The following is a 21,830-nucleotide window of genomic DNA, read 5'->3' as shown; positions in this document are numbered from 1 at the left end:
GCATGTCAAACTATCCAAACCAATCACATTAGGCCTACTAGGGCATTTTGCATTTTTAAGTTTCACAATTTTTGAATTTCAAGTTTTCATGTCACTATTCATTTCATTAGTCAACTAAAATGTTGACTTTTGCATAAACAATAGGTACATTGGTTTTAATACTCCCAACATACCACATTTTGTATTCAAAACTTGTTAGTTTTGGTCACTTTCTCAAAGCTTAGGTCATTTTGGAAAAATTGACAATTTTAGGTTTTGTAATCACTATTCACCTAATTGGTCAACAAAAATGATGACTTTTGGATAGAAAATAGGTGTATTGGTTTTAACACCCCAAACATACCACATTTTGTATTTAAAACTTGTTGGTATTGGTTGCCAATACCATTTCTAAGCTTAATGCTAATTGAACAAAATTTTCAGATTTGGTGCTTCATCTTTATTGTTCCATTTGATATTTCTACAGTGGGAATTTGAGGAAATGGTAAACATGAAAGTTGTTCCTTATTTTGTCTAGTTGAATTTCGTTTTTTGAATAACTCCATTTGGAGTTTTGTAGCTCAAGTTATGGCCAAAATAAGTTTCTGTTCACGTGTTTGTTCTGCTGAAATTTTGGGTTTTGGCAGATTTTGGTCCAACTTTGGTCAGTAATTTGACCAAGTTAAGTTCATAATTTGGTCTAACTTTCTTCATATGAAATGTTCTACCATGCCTTAAGTTTCCATAGGTTCAAGAATCGCCTAAATCCGAGTTTTCTAGAGAGAGTTATAGCCATCCAAACATTACTGCTCAAATGAAAATTCTGGAAATCTCAGTACAGTAAACTTCACTTTGCTCAATGATTTGATTAGGTTCTGGTCATAATTTGGGGTAGGTTTCTTCATGAAAGTTGTTTGTCTATGTCTTAACTTGTTGCTATAAAAATTTCAGATTAATTGACCATTTCTACAGTGAGTTATGGCCAAATGAACAGTTACTATTCATTTGGTCATTCTGCAGGGGCTGTTTGCAGGGTATCCGGATTGGGGCCAACTTTTGGTCCTCTTGCTTTGGTCTTTTGGGCATGGTTTCTTCAGCAAAAATGTGCCATTATAAGCCTAGTTTCATGTCCAATTGGCCAAACACCAATTGGACCAACACAGCCCAAGCTATGGCAGTCCAAGTGGACTGAAATTTCAGTCACCCTGCTGCACTCACATGGCAGCATGCTCCTTCACTTTGCCATGCTACATTTCAGTCCAATTTATGGCCAACTTGCCTAAAATGGTCACTAATTGACCATTAAAATGTTCTCTAACAATTTCCTAAGCCAAGTCAAATTTTCATTTCTCAAAACCCTAGTTTTCCCTTATGATTCACACATACACCTACTTAAGCACTTCCATTCATTATATATGTGTATATACACCTTAAACATAATCTCTAATTCATTCTAAGTCCATTAAAACTATAAAAAACACTCCATCATTGTTCCTTCCTTAGGGCTGCGGAAAATCATAGTAGGCATACACATAATTTTGGTTCATTTAAGTTACAAATTCATACTTGTTTCAAGTCTCTAGCATGGAAATAAAGAGTTTTGAGTATATATGTGCACTAACCTTGATTAGGGCAGATTTTTCCCAACTCAACCTTCACTTCCTTTCCTTTTCTTGGCTGCCAAACATTTCCCCAAGAGGTATGGACAAGTTTTGATGAAGGTGACTTAGGGTTTAGTAGTGGAAATTCATGGGAAAAATGAAAGTGATGAAAGAAACTTCTATGGAGGCTATGGAGAAGAGAGTCACGTATTGGAGGAAGAAGAAGAAGAAGAGCATATTTATTTTGGTCCATTTTGACTCTTTTAAGTGTTTTAAGAATGCTTATTAACTTATGATTGGTTGGGATTAAGTGAGTGACATCATGTGATGTCATTATCTTTAATTTTTCTTATTTTCTTTTCTTTTCTTTTCTACTAGCTTCAAATTAATTTTTCATCAACATTAATTCATATTTTATGTCATAATAATTATTTACTCAACTGGAAAAGTCGGCCAAAAATTGTCTCTGAAGGCGAAATGACCAAAATGCCCTCCGTTTGGCTTAATGGGTCAAAATTGGCTGTACTGATTGAAAATTTTTTCTAAATATTTTCTTGGCATTCTAATGCCATAGGAACCTTAATGACCCTTCTCTGGAGTCCCAAAAATTATTTTATAATTTTTCCCCCGGGTCTAGGGCTCCTCGTTGCGAGAACCGCAACTTCCCTCTGGTTACCCATCGCTTGGGCACCGGCTCATTTAACTTGGTTGTATTTTATTTCTAAAATTTTTACTAAATTTTTCTTATCAATATTTGAGTTATTTATGGTTCCTCACTTTAGTTTAAATATTTTTTCGAACGTTCTAGCTGTCCGGACCGACACCGGTCACCGGAACAGTAGAATGTACAGAGTTGCTATTGGGAGGGTGTTACAATACATGATAAGTAGGCCGAACCAGTGACGCATATGACAAGCACATGGAGTTTACTCTTGTTAATGCATTGTCATATATCATATCTGTGTATATAATCTTGAGACTTGAGATAATACAGTTATCTTATATATAGGTGGTTTGAGTTTGATACTGTTTTCATACTTGTACTGTGTATGGGTATATGGGCATGTGTTGGCTCCTACTAGTTATATATACAGGCAGGTGTTGATTAAGATGGAATCTGTTACCCTAAGTAGATAGGAATAAAGTCCTATGTTCATTTAATTATTCTTGATATTTCAAGTTCCTAGCCAGGACAGATAGATTTAGTTAGAAAAGAGTTTCTGATAAGAAAATCTAATTAATCAAGAACTGAAATTAAAAGAGAAAATAATATTCATAGCAAATGGGGTTTGATATAAACCATGACTCCAGGTCGAATTGGGATTTTGCAACAAAGAGATTCTAGTGCATGATAACATAAGATTAAAGGTTCATTTAAGGTATTTCTTATTATTGATTTGGTGGCCATGGCACGCTATGCTAGGTGTCAACCATAGTCTATGAGATGCCTAAAATGATTTAGAGAAATCATTTATGGTAACAAAGAGTTCTGATGATATTAAGAGTTAATATCATATTTCATTGCCAATTGTGATGAGCCTAGTGAGTCACACACATACACAAGATAATTACTAAATAAAATGTGATTTAATTGATTAATTAAAGAGTTTAATTAATTAATTAAATAGATTTGGTTTGCCATAAGATTGCAAAGTCCCTAGCATAACTTGAAACTAAATCTAGGTTATTGGATGTATAGTATAAGTTAAATTTATATTTAAAGTATTTAAATATGAATTTAATTGTGAGAAATTAATTAATAGAGATTAATTAATTAATTTATATTTGATATAAATTGATTTGAAGAGGAAAATAATGATTTTGGGTTGAGAACTCAAAATTACAACATAAAGGTAATTTGGTTATTTCACATGGTGACATGTGGCACCATGAGATGGTGACATATGGCATCATATAAGTTTGCCATTTGTCTTCCTAGCATGCAAGGTGATCAAATTCAAGATTAAGTCTAGCTTTGACACTTGGCTTAATGTGATTAAGTCAATTAAAAATAAGATACAATGTGGTGGTGACATGTGGCATAGGGTTTAAGTGATTACTTGACCTAATTATATAAAGAGATGTTATAAGAAAAAAATTGGCCACCCTCTCCATTCTCTCTTATGTGTGGCGGCATCTATTTCTCTCTCTCCTATCTTTATCTTTTCTCATCAATTCAAGGAGAATCACTTCATTCCCTTTGAATTAAAATTGCTAGAAATTGTTTCTAGTATCCTATATATACATACAACCTCTCTAAAGGTAAGAACCCAATTTATAATTGGTTGGCAAAGGCTTGAGAAGCAAATTGGGGGTTGCCCATTGGTGATCTTGGTGTGGACAAACTAGAAGGATAACACTTGGGGTCTTAGGTGCTTCCTAAAGGTGCTAATCACATCCATAGTTCATCAAAGAGATTAGTGCTCTAACTCCTCTTTTAAACTAGGGTTTAAATGAATTAATTTATTAATTCACAATCTTGAATGGCAAATATAGATCCTAATACATATTAAAAGTGTTTTAATATGCAATTAAGCATTAGAATTAATTAGGCATATAAGAGATGTGGCATGATGCATGTAACCCTAGAAGAAAAATTTTGAAATTCAATGCTCTAATGAACAAATCACCATGCTTCCGCTCCTTCAATCTCATAATCATAGTATGCAACTATAGCTAATTAAATCCTAATTGATTTAAGCATGGCAACAGGCGAAAAAGTCTCCTCATAGTCAATTTCTTGCCTTTGGTGAAACTCTTTCGCAACTAGCCTTGCTTTATAGGTCTCTACCTTTCCATCAGAATCAATTTTCTTCTTGAAAACCCATTTATTCCCTATAGGTACAATACCTTCAGGTGGGTCAACAAGGTCCCAACCTTGATTCTTGTGCATGGAATCAATTTCAGATTTCATAGCTTCAATCCATTTTGAAGAATCTATATCTGATATAGCTTCTTCATAGGAAAAAGGATCATATCCCTGATCTATTTATTCATGAGTAAATAACTCTTATTCATCTTCATGAAGAAAACCGTATCTCATTGGAGGGTGAGATATCCTGGTCGATCTTCGAGGAATTACTGTAGATGTTTCATCAATAAGTGTAGGTTGACTAGATGGATCTATATCCATTTGATTTGTTGGTTGGTCAGAATTCTCCAATTCTAACTCTATTTGCCTTCCTTTGCCCCTTCTTGAATAAACTGTTGTTCAAGAAATATGGCATCTCTGCTTACCACAACCTTTTGTGATGTAGGCAAATAAAAATAATATCCAAAACTTTCTTTTAGATATCCAACAAATTGACCTTTTTCTGATCTGATTTCCAATTTATTAGTGTTCAGCTTTTTAATAGAAGCTGGACAGCCCCAAATCTTAACATGCTTAAGACTCGATTTTCTTCCATGCCATATCTCATAAGGTGTGGAAAAGACCAATTTTGATGGAATCCTATTCAGAATATGCAAAGTTAATCCTAATGCAAATCCCCAAAAGGAGACTGGCATATCAGTATAGCTCATCATACTACGTACCATATCTAATAGGGTACAATTTCTCCTTTCAGATACACCATTCAGTTGTGGCATTCCTGGAGGAGTCAGTTGGGAGACAATGCCATGCTCTTTCAAGTATTCATCAAATTCAGTACTTAAGTATTCACCTCCACGATCTGATCGAAGAGTTTTAATACTTTTTCCTGTTTGATTTTCTACATCACATTTAAATTCTTTGAACTTTTCAAAGGATTCATGTTTGTATTTCATCAAATACAAATACCTAAACCTTGATTTATCATCAATAAAGGTAATAAAGTAATGAAAACCGCCTCTAGCCATTTCCTTAAATGGACCACATACATCACTATGTATAAGTTCCAAAATATTTTTAGCTCTTAACCCTTGTCCAACAAAAGGTGATCTAGTCATTTTGCCTTCAAGGCAGGATTCACAAGTTGGAGTAAGTTCAGAACCCAATGAGGATAAAATCCTCATTTTCTCTAGCTTTGCAATCCTTTCTTCTGCAACATGACCTAATCTTAAGTGCCAAATATATTTTGAGCTTAAGTTGATTTTCATCATGGCATTACATTCATTTAGATTTGTATTTAACATTATTATCTAAATAATAAAGTCCATCATGCATATAACCGGAGCCAATATATTTATTTCCAAAATAAATATTGCAAACATCATTTGTGAACTGAAATTCATTGCCATTTTTAGTCAAACTAATGATGTTCTTAAAAGCATCAGGTACATGCAAAACATTATTTAAATACAAAACATGTCCATTCATGTATAAAGATTTAGATCTTATAGCTAAAGCTTCAACAGTTGAGCCATTGCCAATCCGGAGTCTAATATCTTATGACTGCAAGCTGCTACTACTTACTAGTTCCTGCATATCAAGAGTAATGTGAGAACTAGCACCAGTATCTAAAACCCAAGCTGTAGATGAACTATGAGTATCATCATAATCTAAATAACAAGACACAGACATACCTTCTGAAGGTCTATGCTTCTTGTCCTTTAGAGAAGCAAGATACTTTAGGTAGTTCCTTTTTCAGTGCCCATCATTCTGGCAGTGGAAACACTTTCCCTTGCCTTTGTCAGCTTCAGTCTTACCCTTTTGTTTGGCTATCTTCTTAGAAGGTCAGGAATTTGAGGTTTCTCTTTCTTATTGCCCTTCTTCTTTTTGGACATTTCAGCAGAAGAAGAAGATGCAATCAAAGCCACCTCTTTTCCTTTATTGCCCGGCATATTCTTTTGGGCAATAACCAGCATGTTAAGCAACCCAGCCAAAGTATACTCTTGCTTTGTCATATGGAAATTTGTTACAAAATTCCCAAATGACTTAGGCAGGGACTGAAGGATTAGATACGTCTGCAGTTGGAAATCCATGTGAAAATCAAGATGTTCCAGCTGCTCAATAAACCGAATCATCTTGTGGACATGATCTCCTACATTCTGTCCCTCAGATATCCTCATGCTGAACAGCTGTCTAGATATCTCATACCTAGCATTCTTGCTGTGCTCACCATACAACTCTTGCAGGTGAAGGAGGATCTCACTTGCATTCTGCATATTTTCATGCTGCTTTTGTAACTCATTAGTCATAGAAGCAAGCATGTAACATTTGGCTCTCATATCATACTCCTTCCACTTATCCAAAGTGTCTAGTTCCTTTTGAGTGGCCTTTAGAGGTAAGGGACCAAGAACCTTTACGTCTAAAACATATCCAACACATTCTAGGTTCAGGACAAGTTTTAAATTTCAGAGCCAATCAGAAAGATTAGGTCCCGTCAACCTATTGTGATCAAGTATGCTCGCAAGGATATTGGATGGTTGTGGTTATTGTGTGCTCATTATTATCAGAAAAATTAACTGCATAAAATAACTAGATTAATTAGTAAATGTATTAAGTAATTAACCAAAATGATTATGGTCTTTCTATCAAATTGGTCCTCCCACTAACTTGGCGAATCCTACACTTCCAAAGTAGGAAACGGAAATCCTAGTTGGATGGATTTCTAGATGGTGATTGAATTCTTATAGTCTTATTGATCATCCTCAAGCACATCCATTATTTGAATTACAATAAACTATAAGTGAGCAACTCCTTGCCCATCACATATCATATAAGGTTCAAGCATTTATTTAGCCCCTAATGCTTAAAATCTCAGGCACATCGATTATTGATTTATCTTGAATTAGTTAAGTCGATCCCATTGAGCCAGCAAATAGGCAAATAATTTTAATGTCCTTAGACACATCCATTATTGGCCACCAACTATTTATATTTTTTGTCACACCTTACCCCTCTGTAAAGCATAACATGATCCCGTAGAATACCTAATGAACTACCGAACTTCACCTACCGATAACTCATTAAGTACCCTACAAGGGATTTTAAAATAATTTTCTTATTTTTGATAAGTGGTGAGCATTTCTAATAAGTATTTAAAACATGTAATTAAGTGGAAGGCTAGTTGGAAATTTTGGCCCATTTTATTTTTCCGCAAATTTTATAAAAAATTTGACAGAGTTCTGCCTGTATTTTGAGAAACCAGTTCTTCAAATACCTGTAAAAAGTACTTCTAAAAATTTTTCTCAACTACTACTTCAATTTCACAATCAAACTCCATCAATTTCACAATCATTTCAATAAATTTCTCAAGTTCAAAATTCAATAATCCTCAGCATACTAGCAACACATTTCATTTAAATTAAATAAAATAGTTGTACTCATATTTCATTAGAGACAAAGCAATTTATATACATTCTTACAAAATTTACATTAAGAGAGTTTTAAATTACAATATATATTACAACTTTATACAAATTTTATACAAACTGCTCAAGACCCATTTTTACATGTCCATACATTTATGTGCAATATATATACATCAAAAGAAATATTTACAGTTAGGGTATAAATTATGCAAGACTTCAAGTGAATGATCCTCAATCTTGACTCGATCTCTTGCTCCTCTAGTCTCTAAATTTGCGACAGCAATAAAAGCTATCGCTGAGTACTAGGACTCAGTGGTGCACAACATACTAAAATAATCTTTATGCAGAATATAAATCACATTTGTTCAAAAATTTAACTAAACATGAGCATTAAACACAAAACACGAATTATGAAATTTTAATGCAAACCAAGTTCATTTCGAAGAATCAAAACATATTTCATAAAATCCACAGTTAGATCATGCCATTCGAAACAAATAGAATCTCAATAGCCAGAGGCTAAAGAGAAATCACATCAAAAGGCTAGCTAGCCCAAATATATGGATATCCATTCACATCCTCTTCTACTGGCACACCTCAACACTTCTCCAGAGAAGGAATCAAAATTCGAAACTAATTACCCCCACTAGTCGTGCTAGTGAGGTGTTCAAATATATGGTCATGACACTGTGGTTTCAAAACTTATCTTAACAATTTGCTAAACATTTTCATTTCAAATATACACAATAACTTTCACAATTTAAATCAAACATCATAAGAATGCCATAATTCAATATTCACATTATTCAAAACAATATGCAGAAGATAATTATAAAAAGTATACGTTGTGCACAAACCTCAAACGAGTCGCCTGTTGGCCTTGACTCGACTCCTCGGGTTCTTTCCCGGTATTCTTTTCCACTGAAACACACAATTTCATAGTGTTTCAGTACCATAACTTAGCATAAATCCAATAATAAATTTAACTTCACTTTTACCTAGCTCTAACGTGCTAAATTCGACGTTCTTGAAATTTTGTGTTTCGGGTTACTATTCACTGCACTATTCAAGTCAAATTATTGACTTTCTAAGGCTTAATAGGTATGGGAATTCTAACTTCACTCATATACCACATTTTGGTCACTAAACTTGTTGGTTTTGGTCATTTTCTCAAAACTTAGGCCTTTTAGGCAAAATTGCCAAATTTTCAATTTTGGTGTCCCTAATTGTACTATTTCATTGGTCAGTTTACTGTTGGAATTTGGAAAAACTTCCTCCATATAAAATGTTCCTTATTGTCTTAAGTTTATTCTTCTTTTTGAATCACCCGAATTGGAGTTTTGTAGCTCAAGTTATAAGCAAATTACTATTATTGTTCATGCTGCAGAATTTGGTTCTGCAGATTTGTTGATCCAACTTCATCCAGTAATTTGATCAAGTTAAGTCCATAATTTGGTCTAATTTTCTTCATATGAAATGTTTTACTATGTCTTAGGTTTCCATCGGTTCAAGAATCGCCTAAATCAGAGTTTTCTAGAGAGAGTTATAGCCATTGAAACTTTACTGTTCATATGGCAATCTGCAGTTCTGTAGATTCAGGTCACCAACTTTGCTCAGTAATTTGATTGGCTTAATGGCATAATTTGGGTTGGTGTTCCTCATGAAAGTTTTAGATCTATATCTCATCTAACCTCTGGTAAAATTTCAGGTCATTTTGACCTGCCTAGCTCGAGTTATGACCAAATGAACAAACACTGTTCATTTGGTCAGTTTGTGCAAAGGCAGCCTGCGATTTTCCGACTTCGGCCACTTTGTTCACTAGGGTTTAGTCACTTTTTGGGCAGGCTTCCTAAATGAAAATTGTGTCATTTAGTGCCTATTTTCATCCCCAATCGGTCCCATATCCATTGGACTTGTAAATTTTCATTTTTGGTCTTTCAAAGGAGGATTTGGTCATGCTGCCAGCACATGACCTTATCCAATCCGAATTGGCTTTTAATTCCAACACTTCTAACACACCTCATTTAGTCACAAATGACCATTTTTCACTTCACATTAGGCCAAATATAACATTTACCAATTTCTCCAAAATTTTGCCTCAAAACCCTAGGTTTCAAACCCTAACCACACTAATTCATTGTAATTAACTAATTCAAAGCATATAAACACAATCTTTCAACTCATTCAAGCATTTTAACATGTTTTACTCACTCAAACTCATGCAAATCCCTCTCCCCTCCCTCCTGGACGATTTTTAATTTAGTCCCTCATACATAGTTTTTTTCATTTTAAGCATATTACAAGCTAATTCAAGCTAAAAACACAACAAGTAAACTAATCTTGCACCTTAAATCACTCACCTTTGTGTAGCAACTTCTAACTCCCCTTTTCTCCAATTTTCTTTCTTTTTCTTACTCCTCTATACTCTTCAAGATGCAAGGATGAGGTTTAGTAAAGAATTTTAGGGGAACTTATGGTTAATTTAGAGTGTATAAAGCTTGAGCTAAGAGCTCTAATGGACGTTTGAGAGTGAGCTTTGGGAGAGGGAAAGTGGACGGTTGGTTTTGGGGGAGAAGATGAGAATAATTTCTTTTTTTTTATGTTGTTTTTATCTTATTTAAAAGATATTTAACCTAGTCAAATTTGGTAGGAAAAGAATTTTTTTATTATGACATCATCCTTGATGTCACACATAATGATGTCACTACCTTTTTACTTTTTTATTTTCCTTTTTTTTCTATTTATTTTTCTATTAGTTCTTTAATTTAATTCTCGATTCCGAAATTTTCTTTTCTTCGATTTTATTTGACAGTTAGGTTAGGAGTCAGCTCTCGGGGTTAATTGACTAAATTGCCCCTCGCCGGTTCATCCCGATTTGCAATTAATTTCATATTTCTTCCTGCTTCCTGACCTAATTATTTGACTGGCTTAATAGTTATTTTTCAGGATTTTCTCTTTTCCACTGTGTTTATAAGGGTCCTAAGGACCGCAGCATCACTTTTTACAGTTCGAAATTTGAGTTTAAAATGACTTCGCAATCATTCCCGAGAAAGTCACCCATCGCTGTGACTCTCAGCTCGTTTAACTTCTTCTATTCTGTTTTTCTTATTTATACTTAAATAATTGAACATTACTAATTATTTGTGTTTATGGCTTATCTAGTTGTCTTAAGTGTGGTTCTAATCCCCTTAATTGTCCAGACCGACACCGGTCACCGGAACAGTGAAATCTACCAGGCTATGCAAACGGGGGTGTTACATATTTACAACATTTTATGCTTAACAATTATTCTTAAGAAAAGCTCTTAAATTAATGCATTATTCCCAAGCTTATATAGCTAATAATGCAAGTATTTAAAATTTCTTAAAATAATTACCTCAATGGAGGGCCATGATATAATTACCATAATTATACTATTACTAACTTAATCATTTGCTTAGAAGATTTTGTGGTCGACCTAATTACTATTATGGTCTCACTCTGCACATTATCTAATTGGCATGCATATATCATATACTTGCATACATTCATACACATCTCATGCATACATGGATAAACAAATAATATGGTATGATCATGGACTTTCTAAGGGATTCAATTCTGAGCCACCAAGAATTGAATCGGGGCATTCCTAGGTGTATTTCATTCATTCATTCATTTTACAAGAGTTGCTGAAGGAGTACATAATCAACCCTTGATCTTGATTTCCTCCCACTAGTCCCACCAATGCTCTTTAGCTCCTTGTTCTTCCCACAATCCAATTACATTGTAATCTTTGGTATACCAAGGCGGGTTTACAAGAATATGGACTTTAAAGTCCTCAAATAAATGAAATTACAACCTAAATTATTACAACATTTATAATATATGCCACTAAAATAAAATTAATTATTTTACATCCCAAAGAAAAATAAAAGAAATAAATCAAATATCATTAGTATTTTATTGTCCATGATCATCCATCATGCATATTAAAATTTAACAATTAAATAAAATATACATACTATAAATTAAATTGAATATCACATATTCAACCAAAATTAAATTTGAATCTCATTCAAATAATTTTAAATTTAGAAACCTTTTTCCAAATTTAATACCTTGAAAACAATTTTTTGAAAATTAATTGTGCGATTAAAATTCCTAATTAAACAATTTAATTAGGTATGGGCTTAATTATGGGCCTTAAAATACACAACAATTGCATAATGGGCCCAAAAACCAAGCCCAAAAATCCAACACACCCATGGGTATCTTGCCCAACATGCCCTTAGAGCACCCAAACCATCTTCAAATCAATCCAAATTTAATCCAATCACACAATTAAGCCTCATAAACAATCTTAATAGCAAATATAGTGGCTCTAATACCAATTGAAGGTGTGGAAGCGTGAATAAAGGGCATTAGAACCTTGAATTTCAAAAATTATTTCTAAGGTTACATGCACCATACCAAGTGTCTTATCATCCTAATCAATTTCCAATGCCCAATTGCATACCAAAACACATTTTAGCATGCATTAAAATTTCATTTGCCATTAAAGATTGTGAATTAACATTTAATTCAATTAAACCCTAACTAAAAGAGGGATTTTTAGGTACTAACCTCTTGATGCACAATTAAAGCCTCTTAGGATGTTCTTAGGACCCCAAATGTTGTCCCTCTAGTTTGTCCACCACAAGCACACATCAAAGATGCAATGGCAGCCCCTAGATTGGCTTCTCAAGCCTTGTCAACCAATTTTGAGATGGGATTTATGCTTTGTGAAGGTTGTACGAATGTATTGGGTGTTAGAAACACTTTCTAATAATTTTAATTCAAGAGGAAATTATAGTTTTTCCTTTGAATCAATTGAGAAATTGAAGAGGAGAGGGAGAGACAAAGTTGCCATCCAACTTGAGAGAAAAGAGAGAGGAGTGTGTTTTTTCTTCATAACTTTTGTTTATATACTTAGGTCAAACCCTAACTTACTCCCTTGCCACATGTCATCACAAGATCCCATCTTGTTATTATTTGATTTAATCCTATGAAGCCAAGTGCCAAGCTCCATTTAAATCATGACATGTGGTCTTCCATCATAGGAAGACAAGTGGCAAGATCATATGGTGCCATGTGTTACCATCTCATGGTGCCACATGTCACCATGTGAAAAGAATAATTTGCCCTTACTTTTTAATTTGAGTTCTCAACCCAAAATTATAATCTCTTCTTTAAATTAATTTATATCAAATATAAATTAATTAATTAATTAATCTCTATTAATTACTTTTTTCATAATTAAATTCATATTTAATCAAATTAAATATAAATTTAATTTATACTATACATCCAATAACCTAGATTTGGTTTCAAGTCATGCTAGGGACTTTACAATCTTATTGCAAACCAAACCTCTTTAACTAATTAATTAAACTCTTTAATTAATCAATTAAATCACATTTTAAATGGTGATTAGCTTATGTAGATGTGTGACTTACTAGGCCCATTAGTTATTGGCAATGAGAAATGATATTAACTCTTAATATCATTAGAACTCTTTCTTACCATAAATAATTTTTCTAAATCATTTCAGACATCTCATAGACCATGGTTGACACCTAGCATACCATGGCCACCCAATCAGTAATAAGAAATACTTTAAATGAACCTTTAATCATATGTTACCATGCACTAGAATCTCTCCGTTACAAAATCCCAATTCAAGCTGGAGTCATGGTTAATGTCAAACCCCATTTACTATGAACATTATGTTCTTTTTTAATTCCAGTTCTTGATTAATTAGATTTTCTTGTCAGAAACTCTTTTCTGATTAAATCTGTCTGTCCTGGCCAAGAAGTTGAAACATCAAGAACAATTAAATAAACATAAGATTTTATCCCTATTTACTTAGGGTAACAGATTCCATCTTGATCAACACCTATCTCCATATATAACTAGTAGGAGCTAACAAATGCCCATATACCCATACACAGTACAAGTATGAAAGTAGTATCAAACTCAAACCACCTATATACAAGATAACTGTGTTATCTTAGGTCTAAAGATTATATGCACTGATATGATATATGACAATGCATTGACAAGAGTAAACTCCATGTGCTTGTCATAAGCATCACTGGTTCGGCTTACTAATCATGTATAAGTGTCTATTATGTTTGTTATGTGGCATGAGACACACCACTCCATCTTATTTATATCTCATATTAATACCTTGGGAATAAACATGATTACAATATTTTTGGGTAAGTCATGTCCTTTATGAAGTATCCTCGATTGTGAACCAATTTATGATACTTTGTTCTAGAAATATTGTCACTCATATTCTTAACAACTTAATAATAGAATTTCTAAACAAATATCAATGGACCTTTTCAATTACACATAAATATATTATATAAACGGAAAAGTGAAATTGCCTTTTTATTAATAAAATATGTACAAGATACATACAAAATGATATTTTCTAGGGCATCCTACTAACAGAGATATGGTGGATGAAATTAAATCCTATTGACATAATTTTTATACATTGTTAATTACCAAAAAAAAAAACTCTCATTTATACAAAATCTTACTTCTTCTTCTTCTAGCAAAACAAAAGGCATACTCTTAAAGTTGAAAAACTATTAGGATATGTGCTCAGTGTATAGGATTCCATTCAATCTATTATCTACAACTATACAAGCACATTTACTATAAGCTAGGAGCTTCTTACTCCACTCTCTTCATCATCCTCCATCTGTTATCCGTGGATGCCCTACAAAACCCACCACCATTAATATTTTCTACTAATTACTTAACCAAATTAGCACAATTAAAAATATACCAAACATAAAAAATGGATGAAATTTGTATTTTGATTACTCTAGTTTTGCAAATTTATATTAAATGAGAAGGACTTACTTAACACTTGTTCTACAAAAAACCTCTTGGAAACATCTCCACAAAGCATACTCCTTAGCAAATCCTTAACAGTTGGAGATATGCCATGGAAAGCTCTAACCAAAAACCTCAATTTCGCTCTCAAAACCACATAAAAAATCTCTATAGTTGTTTCATCATTGAATGGCGGAAAGCTGGCTAACATAATATACTACACCATACGAGCACTCTAAACATCCACCTTCTCACCGTACTCTCTCCTAACCAAAACCTTCAGTCCTATGTAGTACAATGTCCCTACAAAACCATTAATCATCTCTCCTTCCATAACCACCTCAGTGGAGCAAAAATCAGCAAACTTCATAAAATTTAAAGAGTCAAGCAAAATGTATCTGGCTTGATGTCACAGTGAAATATTTCGTATTTGTGGTAGTGGGAAATGGCTCTCATCAGCTAAATCAAAAGCAGTAACAACACCATTAGAGATTATTAAATTGTGAAGTTCCCAGTCGAAGTATAAGTCGATTACCATGTGAAGGATGAGGTGAGAAAAAGTGGAGATTCTTTGGTGTTAGGAAGATGATCAATAGGATTTAATTTAGGGTTTAGGGATTATAGAAGTTACAAATTTTCCCTTCTATGGTTGATTTTTTTTTTTCTTTGTGTGATGTGGGACTCACTCATATATAATGAAAATGCTAAACATGATGACACATCAGCAGAGGCACACTCCCCTCAATTTAAATTTCAAATTTGATAAAATTTGTCCCAATTTCAAAATTCTAGAAAATTAATCCAAAATTAGAAGAATTGGATTAAAACATCAAAATCCATAAAGGTTTGGATTTTTGAAGTCTATAAGCCATTCTTTTATGATTTTAATGTTTATTTATTTTATCCTCTTCTAATTTGTTTACTTCTTTTCTCTTAAATGCAATGGGACCTTAAGACATGTTTTAATGTATAAATTAGAGTTGTTTGGGAATCAAATCCCAAATGTTGAGTTTAGCATCCAAAGAAGACAATTTTAAGGTTTTCATGTTTTTAATTTGACTTTCAAATTAATTTCCTTTTATTTTGGTGCCAACTTTTTATGTTTTGTAATATTTTGGGTTAACAAAACATGAATGGGAGAATGGAGACCCAAATGACTAAATCCAAGCTATAGAGCCAAAAGAAGTCTAAGGAGCACAAGAAACACAAAATCCTAAGAAAAGGAACTGTAAGGCCCTTTGCATTGGGATAATGGGCCATAAGGCCTTTGTAATTTTATTTTCTTTTATTTTGAAAGGCCTCTTTAATTCCTTTCTCCTCCCTACTATCACTCGTTTTAGGTTAATTAGCTAATCTCCTTTCTCCTCACCTTTCTTAGTATGTTTATTTACTATTTAAACGATGCTAAAGCATGCAATTGGACTTTGGATTTGCATTTTTCTTGAAATAAGAAACCTAATATAAAAGAAACAACAAAATAGACTTTAGAAAACAACTAGTGAAGGCCAACCCAATAAATTAGTTGGATAAGTCCAAATGGAGAGGATGCCATGATAGTGTTATGGGAAGATGGCATTAAATAGGTTGGATTTAAAAATGATGCTACACTAATTATATTCATTCAATCATAAGACCCCTTACTGATTTAACCATTGAAGAAGTTGTTGAAGTCAACTCATCCGATATTCTCCTGTGTCGTTGGTCATAAACATTAATTTTGTTTTCTAAAATTCTTTACTAGATATCGACTAGTTTAATGTCAGTGTTTCATGGCGTATTTCAATTATCTACTGTTAAAAACACAAATTGATGTGACCCAATGAAAGCTCAAAGTGAAGAGCATGATGCATTACAAAATAACAGGGTATCAATGGCCCATTGACGGATCTGTCACTAAATCCCACTGATAATATAGATTAGAGATGGATTTGTCACTAAAACTTATTAGCAACAACCATAATTGATTGCTAATTCAAAAAATTGGCTTGGATTTTAGTATGTCGCTAAACTATTAGCAATATAATAGTGACAGTTCACTAATCAATATTATTTATGATAGAATTTGATCCATCATTAAATCTATCTCTGATACTTATGTTTTCTTTGTAACACCCATTATTCAGTCTACAGTGTAGCCGAGTAAGGCAAGTCACACTCTGTGCTAGAGCACCTTATCTTATCTTGTTACATTTACTACTAATTAAGTTTAATTTTTAATAATTTAAGTTCACTTATTTAATCAGAGGAACTGACGGAGTTTCTCCTAATTTATTAACATTTTGACGATTTCCCACCTGTTTAAAAATAATTTCATATTTAATTCAATATTCTCCATGATCATCTCAATATCTCAAACTCATAATTTCATTCATCATTATTCCCATACAAGTTTAATTTATCATTCATTTCATACATAAACCTACAAATTTCATAAATTTCACAATGTACAAAATAATTACATACAATTCATAATTTACCTTCCAAAACTTATAAATAATTACAGTGTACCAAATAATTACATATATGGTATGATGGACCCTACCAAAATGCACTACTAATGAGGTGACACTCAGGGCCCTATGCAGATCTGAAATCCCAACTCCCAGTCTAAGGTCTACTAGGCTCTCTCTCCTAATCTCAGTACCTACGCGTGGCAAAAAAGTGACGGGCTAAGCATAATTCTTAGTGGTGCAAGAATAATATAAAAATAAACTAAATAATTAGAAATAAAGAAATTATACTTTTATGCCGCACAGGATGTATTTTTGATAACTATTTGTAAGATATTTAATTTAATGGTTTTTCTATTCATTATTTATTGGTAAATTTTTAGGACTTATTTTAATGCCCAAGTAACCTATACAAATTGACTGGACTGGATAAATGAGTAAACTAGCACTAGGTATCAAGTACCTCGGGCTGTCACACCATCAGTCACATAGTGTCTGCCAGGTATGCAACAAAATGGCTAAAGAGCCATAACGTCAATCGGGCATAAAGCTACATATATCAAAGAGTAACAGAATAGCTAGAAGCCATAAATCACATAATGGCACGGAGCCATAAGCAGTACTGTAAGTCAAAACCCTATTGGCATGCCAACCTATCCATACCAATCATAAAACTAGGCATACATGGGCACATTAGCATTTTAGGCATTGGTTCTTTTCATTTTGTCATTATGTTTACTATTAATAGCACTATTTATGCTAAATTTTTTGTTATACCACATATAATAGGAACAAAAGTTCCAAATTCAAGTTCATCCCACATTTTAGTTTACTAAGTTGTTGGCATTAATTGCCAACCACAATTCAAATCCTTCTAAAAGCAATTCAAAAATTTTAGATTTTGTAACTTAAGTTCACTGTTACATTAGGCCAATCTACAGTGGAAATTTGACCTCACTTTCTTCATCAAAGTTATTTCTTAATGTTTTAACTTTAATTTCATTTTTTAATCACTCCATTTGGAGTATTTTAGCTCAAGTTATGGCATTTTTACCACAACTGGTTGGATTAGTCAATGTCCAGGATTTTCTGATCAGTTTGGTTCTAGCAGTTTTGTTAGGCTAAATTTGGTCAGCAATTTGATTAGGTTAGGGTCAGAATTTGGATTCCTGATCTTCGTAAAAAATGTTATAATATGTCTAAGCTTTTCATGAGTTCAAGAATCAGGTCATTTGGACCTCTCTACAATGAGTTATGCCCATTTGAACATTCACTATTCATATAGTCATTTTTCCAGGTCCAGCATATGGTTACTCGGATTCAAGCCAATTTTAGGTCACTTTGTGTTGGGTTTCTGGGCAAGGTCTCTTCATGAAAAATGTGGTATTATATCCTAAGTTTTACCTCCAATTGGCCTTATACCAATTGAAGCTATATAACTCTACTTATGACTGCCCAAACCCACTGGACTCAAAGTCCAAAATTCCAGCACAAAGGAGCACTTCTCCTTTTAGCATTTAAACTCCAAAACCAACTCCATTTTAAGGTCAAACCATATCAAATGGTCATTAATTGACCTTAACAACATCAATTCAACAACAATTTAACAAACCCCTAATTTTCTCCTCAAAATCCTAGCTCCTAATTCAAGATTCATACAATATATACCAATTAAGCACACTAATCACACTTATCATCATACTCAAGCAAATTCTCAAGTTTATTTGCAATTAAACACTTTCAATCCTACTCCTACACAAGCTGGCCGAATTTCTTGTCTAACATATATCCATCAATTTCATCATTTATCATGTAATTCTATTGTAATCCTCTTTGTTTTCACCATTAGAAAAAGAAGGAGTAAGAGTTTAGCACTAACCATAGTTGGTTAATCTTCTAAGACTTTCTCAACTTCACTTTCCTTCAAATTCTTGGCTGCCCAACACTTCTCCAAGCCCTAATAACTAATTTTTGTATTGGGTTTTAGGGGTTTTATGGTGAGAATTGCTAGGGAATCAAGCTAGAAATGAAGAAATGGAGGAGAGCTCCATTCCCATGGTAGTGGAGAGGAAGAAAATGAATAGATTTTTTTTTCTTTTAATTTTTTTTATCTCTTATAAATGTGTTTGTCTAATTTTAATTGGCTAAGGATTTTAATTACATCACCATGACATTTTGCATATGTCATTATTAGAATTAAATTTTATTTCATTTTATTTTCTTTTCTTCTTTTCTCTACTCATTTCCATTTAAATTTTTATCAATATTTCTTCATATTTTATTATACAAATCTCACTTAATTAAATGGACATGTTGGTCAAAAATTAACTCTAAGGGTGAAATGACCAAAATGCCTTTCTTAGTGGTTACATCCTAATTACCTTTACCAATTGGCATAATTTTTCTTGCATTCCCATGACACTTTTATTATCATTAAACCTCATTAATCCTTTAATTAAGTCTCAAATATTTATCTCATAGGGTTCCCACAGTGCAGGGTTGGCAACTGTATTCACAGTCACTTCCCGTTAGGGTTACCCATTAGCCTTGGCTCCTTTAACCTCTTTGCATTTCATTTCTTTAATTTTTTATAAATTTTTTTAGTCATTATTTAGGTTATTTATGGCTCCTCACTTTAGTTTAAGTTTGATTCCCAATATTCTGACTATCCGAATAGACGTTAGTCATCGAAACAGTAGAATATACGGACTACCTAAAGTGAGGGCGTTACAGTTCTTCCCCTATAACTAAAATTTCATCCTCGAAATTTACCTGATGCAAACAGTTGAGGGAAATATTGCCTCATCGTCTCTTCACTTTCCCAAGTTGCCTTTTCAGTATTGTGGTGCCTCCAAAGTACTTTCACCAATGGAATCCGTTTGTTTCGTAGTTCTTTAACTTCCCGAGCCAGGATTTTTATTGGTTCCTCTTCATATGTCAAATCTGGTTGTATTTCAATTTCTTCCATTGATATGACATGTGAAGGGTCTTATCGATATCTCCTCAGCATAGATACTTGAAACACATTATGAATTTTATCCAGTTATAGTAGTAAAGCTAGCCTGTAGGCTACTAGACCTACACGTTCAATGACTTCATATGGGCTAATAAACCTAGGGCTTAACCTACCCTTTCTCCCAAAACTCAATACTTTCTTCCATGGTGATACTTTGAGAAATACCTTGTCACCAACTTCATATTCTATGTCTTTTCTCTTTAGGTTAGCATAGGACTTTTGTCTGTATGAGGCAGCTTTCAAATTATCTTTAATTAATTTCACCTTTTCCTTAGTCTGTTTCACCAGGTCTAGTCCCACAACCTTGTCCTCACCAAGTTTTATCCAACACAGTGGTGTTCTGCACTTTCTCCCATACAGTGCCTCACATGGAGCCACCTGAATACTAGCTTGGCAGCTATTATTTTAAGCAAATTCTGTCAGTGGGAGGTATCTGTCCTAACTTTCCTTAAACTCTATGACACAACTCCTCAGCATATCCTCAAGCACCTATCACATACTTCATGTTATTACTATCATTACAGTTTAATATTTATAATAATTTAATAAATTTCAAGGTTTACCTGAATCACCCGTTCTGACTATCCATCCGTTTGAGGATGAAAAGCCGTGCTATAGTGGAGTTGTATACCCAAGACTTCTTACAACTTCTTCCAAAATCTAGATGTAAACCTCAGGTCTTTATCAGATATAATGGAAATTGGGATTCCATGTAATCTAACTATCTCTCTGATATACAACTCTGCTAGTTTCTCCAATGAATAGTCAGTTCTAATTGGCAGAAAATGTGCTGATTTGGTCAATCTATCTATTATCACCCATACTGCATCATGTTTCTTCTGGGTGAGAGGTAGCCCACTAATAAAATCCATGGTGACTCAGTCCCATTTCTATTCAGGTATGTTTATGGGTTATAACAAACCTGATGGAACTTGGTGCTCTGCTTTTACTTACTGACATGTTAAGCATCTAGTTACATAGTCAGCAATATCCTTCTTCATACCAGGCCACCAGTAATGAGGCTTCAAATCATGGTACATTTTAGTACTCCCTGGGTGCATAGCATAAGCACTATTGTGTGTCTCTTTCAATATGTTTTTCTTCAATGTTTCATCATCTGGTACACACATTCTTCCTTTGTAATACAAACTCTCATCTTCTTTCAGTTCATATTCAGCCTCCTTCCCCTCTTTGATTTTACCCATGATGTTCACCAATTTCTCATCTTGTTTCTGCCCCACCTATATCCACTGTTACAAATTTGGCTTCACTTGCAACTCAACCAAAATAGCTCCATCCTGAGCTAAAGATAGGCGGGCGTTCAAGGATCTCAAAGCTGCAATAGATTTCCTACTCAGAGCATCAATAACCATATTTGCCTTCCCAAGATGATAATCTATCACACAATCATAGTCCTTCAGGAACTCAATTCATTGCCTCTGTCTAAGGTTGAGCTCCTTCTAGGTTGGTAAGTATTTCAGACTTTTGTGATCTGTGTATATGTAGCATTTCTCACCATACAAGTAATGCCTCCATATCTTCAATGCAAAGATAATTGTTGCTAACTCCATATCATAGGTAAGGTAGTTCTTTTCATGTGGCCTTAGCTGTCTGGAAGCATAGGCAACCACTTTCCCTTCTTACATCAGAACACACCCTAGTCCATTGTGAGAG

At 33.6% G+C, this 21,830-nt stretch overlaps 1 pseudogene; it reads right to left on the bottom strand.

Moving 5' to 3' along the window:
* Positions 1-14,542: 14,542 nt before the first annotated feature.
* LOC131172133 (phosphoenolpyruvate carboxylase kinase 1-like) lies at positions 14,543-21,529 on the bottom strand (annotated as a pseudogene).
* Positions 21,530-21,830: the final 301 nt, after the last annotated feature.

This window comes from Hevea brasiliensis, chromosome 13 (assembly GCF_030052815.1).
Source record: "Hevea brasiliensis isolate MT/VB/25A 57/8 chromosome 13, ASM3005281v1, whole genome shotgun sequence".
NCBI classification, from domain to species: Eukaryota; Viridiplantae; Streptophyta; class Magnoliopsida; order Malpighiales; family Euphorbiaceae; genus Hevea; species Hevea brasiliensis.
This window is presented reverse-complemented; position numbering and strand designations above follow the sequence as displayed.